Genomic DNA, 14787 nt, shown 5'->3' with positions numbered 1-14787 from the left:
TCTGAGCTCTCGCTATGGAGCCCATGTTCCAGCCAGCTCTCATTTTCTTCCTCTCTGCCCTGTCACTGGAAAGCAAGTGCTGTCAGCGGAGGTGTGTGCGTGGCTGGCATGTGGAAAGAGCCTCCCTGATTCAGGCTGGGCAGGCTGGTTCTTGCTCTCCAGGCTGGCTGCATGCCATATCTCCCAGCGCTGTGAGCTAGCCTCTCTTCCCTCAGCAGTCTTCTCTCAGACTTGGCTGGAGGCTTCAATTCTCTCTTATCTGCCACAATTATCCTGGCAGACCTGATTCATCTCCACTGCCTACAGTTCTGGTTCCTCGGGGAGAAGCATCGGGATACCCGGTGACAAACAGCCTCCTTAGGGCAAAGTATTATTTTGAACAAAAAATAGAGTCGCACTTCGGGGGGAGAAAAAAAATAAAAATCATTAAAACAAACAACCACCCTTCCATCCCCTGAAACCTGAACCACACCACTCTGCACATCTCCTGCTCTCCTTGGTGTCTCTGAGGCTCCATGTCTGCGTAGCGAGGGTCCCTCCAGCAGCAAAGGTGGGCTGTGATGGGTGCGGGACCAGGGGAAGCAGTCTGCTCTGCAAGCCCAGGAGATGCACCCAGCACCAACATACTTCCTCACCAGCCCCTGGAGAAACACCAAGAGGGTGGCACACGCATTCTGAAATGCAAGTTTGCACCTTGAAGTAAGAAGCCACGAACCAGCCTCCCCTCTGAGAGCACCTCCCTGGGGGCAACCACAGCCTCCAGCACCAGCAGGAGTCAACCTCCTCCACAACCAGGAGGCTGACTCCATGCATTTCCTACCCTGATGGAAAGCAAGGCCACCTTCTGACGAGTCGGTCAGGCTGCTGCTTTGCTATGTATGGAGAAAAATGTGCTTGAATCCACCAGGCTCTTCCCCGGCAGCAAGCCCGAGGGCCAAACGCACGCTGAAGCCAATGGAAACTGCATTTACTTTGCAGACCCCAGACTGGGCCCTGGGGTTTACCCCATTTAATGCTCAAGAAACTCTATCCTTTGCAGGGTCAGTAGTTTCCTTGCTAGAGTTTTGCTCTGTGGTTCCTCTGAGTCTCTGTGCTACCTCCTGCTTCTCCACCCCAGATTTAGCATTACAGAAGCTTTCTGGACCCAGCTGAAAGATAGTAATTGAATAATATGCAACGTTACACTTTCAGGTTTCATTCATTTTCACACTTACAGGATCTGTAAAATCTAAAATGAGGTATCATCTTCAAACTGTCATCCTGCCCAGCAACAACAAATTTAAACAAAAAGGTAAAATACTTCAAATCAAAACCTGTGAATTACCTCAAACAATCTTATTCAGAATTCTATTCACATTTCAGGGTACAGTTCCCACAGTAAATTAATAAGACATAAGCTTGCAATATTTTCAATAGGTTGATATGGCAGCATTTTTCATTTCAATTAGGAAGAACAGTGCAATTAGATTCCTCAGCCTCAGCTGGAAAGGGAACACATTATTTCCTCAGGCTGAAGATCTTACCGGTATTCATGAGCGTTCACATCTTTGGGATTTTCTGCCAGGTTAGCCCTTAAGCAAACTGGTTGCCAGTGGAAGTTGCTGGCAGCTGGGGAAAGGGCTTATTGATGTATTCACCAAATAATCCCCTCTGCCCCAGGAGGGAGAGGGGAATCCAACCTGTCTCAGCAATGCTATTCTTCCTTTCCTAGCTTGCTGAATTTCCTCCTTACAGGTCTGGTCCAGGCCTGAGGAAGGTGGAGGAGCTGCTCTGGGAGCATGCTGGTGTGCCTCCTCTCTGCATCAAGTACCAGATTCCTGTCCAAAAGTTTGGATGTGCATGCCTGCCCTAGGACCAGGACAATTTTTGACAACCAAGTATCACAGGCTGACTGGTGGTGGAATACCTTCAAGGGCAAAAATCAAGGTCAAGAAAACGCTGAGGTTTGTTTTCTTTTAAAAATTGTTTTCCTCAACCCTTGCTTGAGGACATACCCTGAGCACACCTTTGGTTCCCCATGTCCTTCTCCCATGCTGGGGCACAGGCAGATGAACCCCAGCTCTGCACCTGATCTGGATCTGGAAAGCAGCAGGAGCATTGACTTTCCTGTCCCCATTTTCTCCCCGATTATTTAGTGTATATGAAGTCCCCTGGGCAATCACGCTGTCGGAAACACATTATGGGATAGTAGGAGCATGGGGAGGAATCAGACAGGTTTCTATAAAGCAAGACAGACATGGGCATGAAATGAAGAGCAAGTCAGAACTTCTTTCCAAAGCAAGGAGAGCAGCGATGGGGAGTGCAGCGAGGGAAGCAGACATCTGGCTCCAGCCAGAGCTGCCGATAAGAAAGCCTTCCATCTCATTTACTGTTTTTCTCTAAAATGTCATAGTCTATCTTGTAGTGCAACTGCATCTTGTAGGACACTTTCAAGTTGGATCCTTTGAACTTTGCAAATCTCAAGCAGCATCCACTTAAGAGAATTCAGACTTCTCTCAGGTCTTAGCTTAGCCAGTTTTGTAACGGTTTTGGCCATAAACGGTGTAGCGAGAAGCTTATGGAACTTGCAAGTTGTGGAAAAAAAAAAAGAAGTCACAATTATAAAAAAATCCCTTCTGTAGTTCAAGAAGTTTAGTGCCTGGCTGTTGGAGTTCACAAATTTAACACAAAATAAAGCAAAGCGTTAGATTTAAGAAGCTGGGCTGAGCTGGTCTCAAGGCTTACCTTATGAAAGTTGGCAGGAGAGAAACTGCACACCTAAGTTCTGGCCATGCACAAAGGTGCTGGGAGAGCAGGGGAAAAAAAGTCATGATGTTTTGTGTAATGCAGCAACCAGAGAATTTGTTATTAAAAAAAAAAACAGGCACAAAAATCCAACCTGTACATCACTGTGGGCTCTGAGGCCAACAGCTCCTGCCATCCCATCTGCATCTGTTTGGCCAGGGAAGTGTCTGGCCCCAGGTGCTCCAGGGGAGTCTGGCATCATGGGGCATGGGAGGCTCAGCCAGGGCATCCAGCAAAATGTCCAGCCCTGCGGAGTAGCCAGCGGGCTGGGTGCTGAGGCAAGGCAGAGCAGACATCTGCCCCACACCAACACGAGGAGAGCATAGTGCCAGGGATCCACAGCATCAGTTATGACAAGGACAGGCGATTCAGAAGCTGGGGGACAAATTTCACCCAAATCACAAGCCACAGCAAGTGGCACTTGAAAAGACAGTGGGTAAAAAGCCAGGAGGTGGAGAAGAGCGAGATGAAGTCACAGGACCTCAGCATTCATCACCTAGAGGGTAGGATGGAAGGTGACAATAGTTATATGTGAAAGGCAAATATTTAAACGAAAGCTTCCTCTTTGAACAGGATGCAGAGAAGAGACACAAAGCTTCTGGGTAAATGCTGTAAATCTAAGAAATAACACATAATAACCAGAAATATCAAGGGGAAGGCAACACATGCAGGGAGTTGAACTTTCCACCTACCAGCAGTCTGTAGGCAACCATCACTGCTGGGGACCATTATGGTCTGGTGTTGTGATAGTAAGCTCTGAAAATATCAGTTCTGTGCACAGTCAGGAAAAAAAAAATTGAAATGCTGGAAAGTACCAGGCAAGGAACTGAGATGAAAACAGAGCGGCACTGCACCGCCGGGTAAGCTGTGCCTCCGCAGCACTGCTGCCCTCGGCCCCGGGCTGGGGGGCTTGCAGAGTCCCCCCAGACAAGAGACAAGTGCCCAAACAGGCTGTCACCATAGGAGAGAGGGAAAGGGGACTGTGATGAGCAGGAAGGAGGGACCAACCACATCCCTCTTACCTGGAGACATTTCACACGACTTTAGTTCTGCAGGATCTGATGTGCTCTTCTGTCCTACGCCAGGCACACGTCTGCTTGGGGGAAGAACCATGCACGCAGCATCCCAGCCGACAGGGTCCTGCTTGGCATGAGAAGCAATAACCAGCTGACACGCTGGGTTTCCCACTCCAGGGCCACTTTGAGAAAGAGGTGATTCAGCCAGACCTCAGCTAAGACTTCGGCTCCTTTACTGCAATTACTTAAACAAGAGTGCTTGGACCCAGAGGTGAAGCAGGCAGAGTTAACACCTGGGCTTGTTCCAGGCTAGAAAATAAGGTGAGGTGTAAGGTCACAAGATGTTGAATTTGCCAACCTCAGAATGTCCTAAACCCCATACATTTTCCATGGCCAGAGCTCCTGGATTCAAGTTGCTGGATCCTTGCACAACAGTTTTGGGTCTGTTAAAATGGCTGAATAGTGTCTCAGGCACTGGGACAGGGAGAGCTACCAGGTTAAAATGGACCACGGAAAACCACGAGTCTGCTCCTCCCATTTGAGCTATGCTGGCTAGCAGGCAGGCAGCAACGACCTCACTTTACTTTCCATATTTACCCACAAAGATACACGTGCAAATAGAGCAGGAAGTCAAAAGTGTACCATTTTACTGTCAAATTTGATTCCATCAGGCAAACCAACAAATCAAAATCAGTTCTTGGGTGAAAGATGTCAGCCATAATTTCTGCCTCAGATGGTGATCGTTGGGAACAAAAATCTGGTTTTCTAACGGCCTCTCCCAGCAGCGCTGGCCCAGATGCAGTTTCCATTTCCCCGTGCCTAAATAACACTGGCATGCTTTACAGGAGCAGCTCAGCAGCGCAGCTAAAGCTTTCTCAAAACATCAAAGAAACACAACAGTAAAACCCATCAAAATTTTACTAATCAAAACTACGTGTAATTGTCAAGCAAAGGCAGATAACAGAACTCGGGCAATCTCTGTGAACCCACAGCTTCACTCAGACTTAGCAATTAAGCATCAGCTGCTGCCGTCAGAGTAACTGCGAAACTGTGGGGTAAAAGTCACAGCTCGCCAGCACCAATTAGCTGCTAATGAACATCAGCAATCCCCCCCCCCCCCCCCCCCCCCGGTGAAGGGAGCTTGAGACAAAACTAAGACCAAAATACCACCCACGCCTTACGCCACCATAAACTTGCACCTCCCCTGCTGGAGAATGCTTCGTGCCCCTGCCCTGCTGCTTCTGTGTGCTGAAGAGCAACCCGGGCAAGGGAGCCCATCGGATTAGACCCAGCTGGAGGAGAAAAGGTTGGTTTTGAAGTGTTGCTTTTCCCAGGTCAGTCAGCTGCATGAGGGAGGGAGCCAGCCTATAATAATTTAAGCAGTACTGCCATTACATGTGAAATCACAGCCTTAAAGGAAGTCAGTCAACTTAAACCCGTTCCTGAAGGGGAATAATTAAACACTCCGAAGATGTGGGAGAATTTTAAGCAGTCAGCAAGGATTTAAGACAACATAACATTCCTATCCATAATAAAAAAAAAAAAAAAGATCAAAATATAGGCAGGCAAAGCATTGCTGACTGAAGTGAGCTACGTCAAGAGAAGCCTCAGTCAATCAAAATGGGCTCACCTCTCCAGGCTGAGGAGATGATTGAAGTTTTGAAGAAAAGCCTGTGGTTGCATGGTCTAGCTCAACAATAGTGGTGTATAACCTGAAAGATGATGAAAAAAACTCTCAGGAACAGGAAAATCGAAGTATAACTTCAGAAGCAGGTGGAATGACCCTTAGGAAAGTAAAGGGGCAGAAAGGCAGAAAGCTTCCAAGGGAATTGTGGCGCAGGTGACGCAGGTGTGTCTGGTGGCAGGTCCTGCAGACACAGGAAAATCCAAGACCTCTGTAGGAGCATCTCCTGCAAGAACAGTCTGCAGATGCAGCAAGAAGCACTCTGCTAATGGGCAAGCAGCATAAGAAGTTTTCCAAGTCTAAGAAAACACTTGAGAATTCTGGTTTCAGCAGTCTACAAAGGGGACTTCAGATCCACCCTGGGCTCCCAGATGCAAAAAGCCACAAGGATGCAAAGCACCAAACACCCCCACTTACAAGTTTATCAGGATCATGTGGAAAAGAAGCCTCTGAGTACATAGTGGAGCCACTATTACCATTTGCCAGGCATCTCTGAGTAACCCATCCTCCAATATTTTTGTTAGCTACTTTCAGAGAACTAATCAGCTTGACTTCAGCGTTGCACCTGATGAAAGCTCACGTAATGTGGGGCAGAGGCATGTTTGCAGGGAGAGGCTGTAAGCCAGTAGTCCCTAGTGAAAATGAGAGTAAAATAGTCAGTGCCTTTCAGTGTTTCAAATTATACCTGCATGCAATATGAATTACCGAAAGGTGCCTCGGTGGGCATTATTCAGTGGCAACAGTTCAATCTCAGTACTAGTGTGAAGGGTAGATCTAAGCCTCCGAAGATAACTGAAAACTTACTTAGCATAAGGCACACTAACTACTATGATTTTAAAGAATAAATCACAGAAAAGAAGAAGCTCTGTACATTTATGAAATCAAAGCTCTGTGTAAGCTTGTTGAAGGTAATTAATATGTTTTGGCATCTCACGTCTGACACAGCAGGTAATGTCCTGGACTCTGGGAGAACTGAAACAGTTGCGTGGGGTGACTAGAAACGCAGACCACCGTGCACTGAGCATTATGCCCCAAACAGGTGCTGACCTAGATAGAAATGAGGAAATGGCTGGAAATATCAAAGGTTTTGTGTTTAGGGAACTTGTGCTCTTTCTGAATCTCTCAAAGTACTACAGAACTGTTAAAATTGGTGAATAAGTGAGAATTCTTGGTAAAGGCATGAAGGAGAGAATTTATGCCAATCTGCAGATCGCTGCAGAAGGTAGAAACAAAGATTTTGCAGAAGAATGGGAGGAAGGAGCGTGAACTCTAAGGAAAGTCAATGACTTTTATCAAAGGGATAAAAGCAACCTATTAGAAGATCACACACACTAAAATAAACACATCAGACATTTCTTCTTGATGGGGAACGAACATCCAGCAAAAGCTAAAGAAAATATCTCCAGGCATCACCCATTTCAGAACGCCTTTAGAAAGAACATGAAGATGAAATGGTAAAAAAACCAAGCATTTTTATAGGCAGTCTAAGGACACAGTCCAAGACCCATCAACATCTACAGATTCCCCAAGAGCTTTGAAGTTTTCTGTCATATTGCAACATCTTGACCTCACTGATCCTGAGCTCACATTCAAAGGTAGTCAAATCAAAGGCAGTGACACACTCAATGAGACTGTGACATGACTAGTAGCAATTATTTGAATCACAGGGTTCAGTGATCAAGTCTGCCCAAAGCTCAGTTCCACTTAGCCCATGGAGCCACGAGGAACAGACTTACTCAGGAGAGAGCTGAAGAAATCCCTTCACGCCTACCACACCTCCCAGTGCACCACATGAATTTTTAATGTGAGAGGGAATAGATGCATGGCTGCACGGGGCCTTTCATCTGCCAAGCGACGGCATCCAAGCCCTGCGCTCCTTTGATGCTTCCCTAGCAGAAGCTTCGTTCATCTGCAGCAGTCTGCGCATTGCAAACAGCTTGGCAAGGTCACCATTTGACAACGTAGTAAACCCAGCGTCAGGGCTCCTAATACCGGCTGAAATGCGCTGCAGCTTTATGATACAGACAACTGATCTGACATGAACTCACTCTATCAGTCCAAATTCGCTTAAGACTTTTTGATGGCTTGACAAAAAAATCCTGACAGGTTACAGGCTGGTCAGGTCTCCTTTGGCTGTGGCGCTCCGTGCTGGACACGGGTGCCATAAAGTCAGTGTAAAATCCTGCAGCTGGTAAAGGCCTGTGCTGTGTCTGCCAGCTCCACCAGCAGATCCAGCTGGGATTTGCACACTGAGGTGTTCCAGCAATGCAGAGATGTGGTTGGACTGATGGCAGAAGATGGTCGGACACTATTGAAAAGAGAGTTACTTTAAGCTCAGTGCTAATACAAGGCATAACCCCTGGACCAGAGCGTCATGCCAGGAACATGTTGCAGCACACAAGTACTATAGGGCTCACCAGTGCCTTTGGGGACTGTCCCCTCCCTTCCAAGGGCCATATCAGGCAGTCTAGAGTGCCTTATCTCTACAAGCACTGGGGCTCAAAAATTGTAAGTATTGCTGGCAGCATCCATGGCTGTCATTACCACAGACTCTGGTCCAATTTTTGTTACTGTCTCCCACTTCAAAGCAATCCAAATGCTTGTGGAAGGGGGTTAATTTCTTAATTTAAGAATCATTAGTGAGAGAAATTGCACTGCGCAGCTGTCTCAGGTCTTTAGTAAAATGTCCCTACCAGCTGGGGATCTGTGATTCAAGTTGACCAGCTTTGTTCTCATATATTTGACACCAATAACAATAGTCATTTTGGGTCAATTAAATGTTTTCTCCTTTGTTTATCACCATAAGTCTTTATAATATATCTGGCAGCATTAGTCCATCTGAATAGGAGGACACAGCATCCATAATGTATGTGAACTCACAAAACACAAACAAGTGGTTAAATACCAAAAGGCCTCACTTTCCCATCTAAATTCTTCATCTCCCCAGTTATTTGCTCACCCATCGAAGGGCTTCACAGCAGCATTAGGTGCAAGGTTTGTCTTCATATAATGATTTCAAATACAGTTTTTAATTGCTTCTTTGTGCCCCCGAGAAGTCAGCTCTGTCAGCACAAAATTATTAGGTGTGATTACACAGCAAAAGCAAACACTATTGCTGCGTGTGCAAGCTTGCCCATCCTTGCTCCACCAAGCCAGCATAGGCAATAGGAGCAGCAAAGATGCAGGAGGGTGGACTTCAGTTTCTGCTAGAAAGCAGCACTTGTAAGTGCAATTCCTCAGGAGCTTTGGCTCTGCTTGTTAGCAGGAGCTAATACCCATGTTAATGCTATTGTTACCGTGCCCTAGAGCCAGCATGGTTACAGCAGCAGACACTGCAATCACTCCTTCATTTGGTTGTGTAGGCATGTCTGCTGTTTCAGTTAATAACCTCAGACTTGGCCTTAATTCAACATAGCCAGGTTGATCAAGCTTTTGACGCTGTCTCCCTCAGCATTCTCATTTGGAAGCCGAGGAAGTACAGGCTGCATGAAAGGACTATTAGATGGCTTGAAAATTGGCTGGGCCGCTAGGCTCAAAGCATGGTAATCAATGGCTCAACATCTGGTTGGCAGCCAGTAATAAGCAGAGTGCCTCAGGGGTCAATACTGGGGCTGATATTGTTCAATATCTTCATCAGCTACCTGGGTGATGAGACAGAGTGCACCCTCAGCAAATTTGTGGACAGTACTAAATTAGAAAGGATGATTGACACAGCAAACGGTACAGCTCCAGTTCAGAGGGACCTTGAGGACGGGGCCAACAGAAACTCCACAGAGTTCAAGAAGTGCAAAATTAGGCACGTGGGTCACCATCACACCTGGCATCAGTCCGGGCTGGGAACTGCTGGGCTGCCGGAGCAAACGAGCCTCCGGCACATGCTCACCTTGAATAATGCAAACCTCACCCCGGGCTGCGCTGCGCTGAACAAGGCCAGCAGACTGCAAGAAGTCACCATTCCCTCTGCTCAGTGCTGAGGTGGCCACACCTCAGTTGCACATCCAGTTTTGGGCCCCCAAGTTCAGAAGCGAGGTGGGAAAAGCAGAGGTAAGCCAGCCGAGACTGTCAAGGCAATTGGGGTCTGTGGCTGTGAGGAACGGCGAGGGAGGCAGGCTAGTCCGGCCATGAGTTGGCTCAGGGGTGATCTAGTTGAAGCCCCCACCTACCTAAAGGACAGGCAGGAAGATGGAGGCACTTCATGCTCAGGCCAGACATCACCATGGCTGGGCACAGCGGCACTGGAGGCTCAGGCTGGAGCTCAGACAAGCCCATCCCGTGGGAAGCTGGGGGCCTCCGGGGATGGCCCCCCACAGGGGCAGTGGGAACTCCCTCCAGAGGTTTCCAGGTCTTGGCTGGACAACCATGACCTGGCATGAGCATGACTGCTCTAAGCAGTCGGTTTGACCAGGGACTCCTCGCAGACACCTCCGCGACTCTTCAGTTGTCTCAGTTTCTGAGATGCTTTCAGAAAGGGAGCATGCTGTTGTGTGGGCAGCCCAGGAACAGGGGTGCACGTGTGATGACCCTCTTGCTGCAGTGCACCATGCTCAGGCATCCTCTTATCTTTCAAAAGTACAGTCAGCTTTCTGATCATAATCCTCACCTAAGTGTCCTCCATCTAGCCTTTCTGACATAAATGGGGATAGTAATGTGCTGTAATCACATAATTCCTGTCAGTAAAAGTAAACAAGAATGGCTGAGTGATTTCCAAACAACACACTAATGGCCAAAGTGGAAAAAAAAATAATCTCCAGCTTCACTTCTCTTCAACTCTTTCTTGAACCAGGCTTTTGCTGTTCATATTTATTGTAGGTTTTTCCCCCCCCTCATTTTTCGGTTTATTTACCCAGAGCTAATGAATAACACTGTGAACATATGCTATAAACCACCATTAAGATGAAATTTGGAGAAAAGAAAATTACTTTGGTGTGATAGCTGAGAGAATGTATAACTAGTAAATGCCCAGTACAGATATTTGAAGGCTTCTTAGGAGAGGTCTCCTGAGATTTCTTGGTCAAATAAAATGAGGCATTCTGTAAGAATTCTCTTCTCAAAGTTATACTCATTTTTAAGTTTGATGCAGATGCTGTTCAGGCAAAAGAGTCTACTATGGACTTTTTCCACACTTAAGTCTTTGTATCTCATTTTTACTGATTACCACATCTGTTAAAAGCAGTGAGGCAAGCAGTGCCAGCAGATGATACAATTTCAGTCTGGGTTTTGCCCACCTTTCAATAAACTCTTGCTAACCAATATAAACATGTGAAAGAAACATGAGGGAAGAATTTAGTATAACACTAGTGCAAAACTTGCTGGAAACTTGGTACAGAGGAGCTATGAATGTGTCATTGTCAGAATGAAACACATCAGGAAGGCTTTTCCAAAGCACATCTGTCTAATATTATTCAATTTTTCATTAGTGACCTGGATGCTGCCCTGTAGAGGATGCTTATTAAACTGGCTTTTAAAAAATGCCAGGAGGAGCTACATACATATTGAGGGACAGGATTAGAGCCCAAAATAAGTCTGAAAAGGATTTATGATTTTTTTTAATTAAAATTACACTATCCAATGGGATAAGTGAAAGATTCTCTATGATGCCTAGGTTATACTACCTCCTAAGCAAATGCTGAATAATGGAAGTACAAGCAGGATCTGAAGTCCATTTCAGCAAACATCTGTTGACTTCCAGCAGACCTTGAGAACCTGGTGGCCATGAAGGGAAAAGGACATGCATGAAACAGACAGGGAAAGCTACTCAGCTTCAGACAGCTCCCAAGTCTGCCAGCAACCATGACAGTCAGTGCAAGCATTCAAATCCAGGACCAGGCATTTGAAAGAATACAAAAGACCGTTGAGACACAGGGACTCAGCGTGCCAAGAACAGCTGGAGCTGCAGAGCCATGCCCATTAACTTCAGGTTCAAAGGTGAAGCTGCCATAAACCCCTGGAAAGCACCACAAGGAAGCAGCCAAGCAAGTGCAGCACACATCACAGAGACAAGCAGTAGGACACGAGGATGGAGTGCTTGCCCTGAGAAGTCAATCATTCTGGCAGGTACACAAGCAGGCACAGCTTCTAGAGGACATCTGAAGGCCTCTGGGGCAGAGATCAGTCTTATGTACATGTAACATTTCAATAAAAGACCTGAAGGGAATCTCCAGACATAACTCCTTTGCCTCTCTTCAGAGGTGCAGAGTGTTTAAGCACACAAAGGCCTTCCCTGATCAAAGCAGAGGCATTTGTTGGTTTTAGGTAGCGAGGTCCAAGTTGCTCTCACAATGATTTTTAGAAAAAGTTATTCCCCACTTCTCCTGGTGGAGATCAGCAATGAAATCTCTAAGGCTCCAAAAGGATAGGCTGCACTTGCCTGTTGAACTCAGAATGTATCTTGGTATGATCTCAACTATTGATTACTTTCCTCAGTCTAATATTGCTGCTCATGACTCTGGAGCCATGTCAGTCACGGAACAACAAGCACCTTTTAAACAGAACTATGTCTTCCATCATTTTAGCTGAAGCACAGGAGCTGGAAGAGGGGAAGCACCCAACAACCAGGATGCAATTCAGTTTTTTTAGCATTCCAGATGACAAAACACAGAAAGTTAAATGTGTTTGACAGCTACAGAGGAGCTAAATGGAGGAATATCTTTCTTGGAGTAACTGACGGTTTCCTTAGGCCTAAAGGAGATGCCAGACTAGTTTTGCTTACTGTCAGCCCAAGCCAATGGCCAGTCACTTGAACAATAGTGCTTTTTGCCATGCTACTGGTAAAAGAGACAAATAAAGCACCCAGTACAGTGAAACCATCTAGCAAGCCCAAATTGACAGCACCCTCAAAGGGACTCAGCAGTGCTGAGGTTTCACCTGGGTGAGGTCAGTGTCTGACCCTCAGAAAGCCAGCTGCAGCATTGCACAGCACACTGCATCTCAGGGAGCTTCACTACAGCCCCTCCACTGGCTGTGGCTGCTGACCTAACAGGACTCAAGGTTTTCCCTTCCCAGGTCACGCTGTTCCACCAAACAAGCTGTGTGCTCATTTGCTTTATGAGCTTGCTCCTACCCCTGCACCCAGTGGATAACCTGTATTTCCAGCCCCTGTCCCACTGCCCAGGGTACATACACCTGCCTGGGCTGGGTGATGGTGTTTTCAGTCCTTCCCTGGACAGCTCAGCCGATCTTGCTTTTCAGAGGTTTTTTTTCAGGCTAGCTGCAGCTTTGCTTATTGCAGCTGAAGTCCAATGGATAGACCAAGTGACTGTGAAGCCTTCTGTGTTTACATAGACGCCAGAGTTTTCAAACAGAAAACCCAATTCCAAACATCTCTGCAGTCTCATTTGCTTTATGTCCAGCTATGATGACTGTAGTACCAGCTGTTTGTGTTTCAAACTATTTCTGCCAGCATTGTTTTCTTGTCTTTTTTCCTCAAGCAATCCCATAAAAGCTCTAGTTTCATTTTCTCCCTTTCATCCTTGCATTAGCTCTGTAAACAGAATCCTTGCTTCCTACTCAAGTAAACTCTTTGTCTAAAAACCTCAGCTGTCTGGGACCAGCATTTTGTTTTCTCTGGTCGTAGTCGCTGCTTTGTTCATTAGTGACACTCTGCTCTTTTCTGTGATCCTGCATCACTTGCTTCTTTGCTAGCAGGGTCCTAGATTTAATGACTGGGGAGTTCTCTGAAGGAAGAACAGCAGACTCATGTTCACAGGGTGAACAGCAGACTCATGAAAAGCATCCATCTCAAGAGATGCTTGTACCTGGAGAGGTGTTCAGGAGCGCATAGCTGGTTGTTCAGGCAACACTGAATGGCCAAATGATAAATCATTTCTTTTTTTATTCTCAGTGATGGCCATCTCAGTCTCCTCTAAGAGCCACTGTCCCAGATTGCACTCCTTATACCGTTTCTCTCAGCTATGATTAAAAAAATAAATATCTTGTGCTGTTCTTGTATGTTCCATGTTTTTAACCTCAAGGGACACCACCAGGTTATGTTAGAAGCAAAGAGCATTTGCAACAGTAAAAGAGTGGGAAGAACCCACAGCAGTTTACTCCAGTCTGTAGCTCTTCTGTTTAGTTTTCAGGGACCCCAGGCATCCCCAAATCCCATTCAAATATCTCCCTTCTTATCTGTGGGCTCCATGAACCCAGTCTGCCACCACTCACATCCTTCATCTCTGAAAGTTGGTCTGATCCACCATACGAGGCTCTCCATTAGGCATATGTAATTGAGCCATCCTATGGAGACACACCAGCCTCCATCCCAAGTCATCCTCCACAACCACCTCAGCCACCTCTGATCAATGGGCAGCATACCCTCCAGAAGGGCCCTTGCTTTCTGTATATCAACCTTCAACAGCAACTGGTACTCCCTCACACCTATATTTTTCACTGCCTAGATCCAGCTGTAGGTAAATCCCACCTTGGCAGCTTCCCTTGCTTTGGAGGGGTAACTACTCCCTTTTCCTGGGCTCAGTCTCAGAGCTGGGGGCATGGGACCCCATTAGCATGGGCAGAGAACCATCAGGGTCAAAAGCAGCCAAGTCACTGCACTGGGCTCCATGACATCTTCCATCTCACCATCACCAGACTGGTGAAGCAGTTTCCCTTGCCCACAGTGTGCCCCTCCTGTGGCTACTTCTCAGTTCTCAGCTACGTCAAAACACCCTAATGTGATCAAAAACACTGTATCAATATTACTGTGCCTTCCCTGAGGCTACCAAGCAGAGAGGACCTCCACTTTCACCTGCACTCAAACACCACCAGTAAAGGGCATCAGATGTAGATGCTCTCCTAGTAGATGTGATCTAGCTTTCATGCTTTGAAAGCCAGTCAGGCATGACCAAGCAGTGACCAGGCAGCTGAATGCAGCCATGGATGCCACTCATCCCCCAGCTGACAAGCTCGTCTATATAACACACTGCTGGTCTTTAGGCAGTGGGGAAAATTGTCCCTACCAGCCCTCCCTGCCTGTGAGCCTCAAGGCCTCTCTAGGGAGGACTTTTGTGCTGTCTGATGGTAGAAGTCTCTTTCATCAGCCTCATCCCCAGCCAAATTCCCACTGCTATGCAACACCTTAAACCTCCTGCTACCCTGAAAGGAAGCTAAACATCTACTAGGTCATTATCAAGGCTTGTAAATAGTCCACCTGGCACAAGAAGAGCTAGACTTCCCATGCCACCACCTGTGGACACTATTTTTAAAATCTGCACCAGAGCCTGGTTATCATACCAGCCTCTTACAGGAAAAATCATTGTAATTCTTCTGTAAGAAGCCACATCCCTTCAGGTCTTGCCTCACACTTATTGG

Source organism: Falco rusticolus, chromosome 8, assembly GCF_015220075.1.
Source record: "Falco rusticolus isolate bFalRus1 chromosome 8, bFalRus1.pri, whole genome shotgun sequence".
In the NCBI taxonomy this organism is placed as follows: Eukaryota; Metazoa; Chordata; class Aves; order Falconiformes; family Falconidae; genus Falco; species Falco rusticolus.
This window is presented reverse-complemented; position numbering follows the sequence as displayed.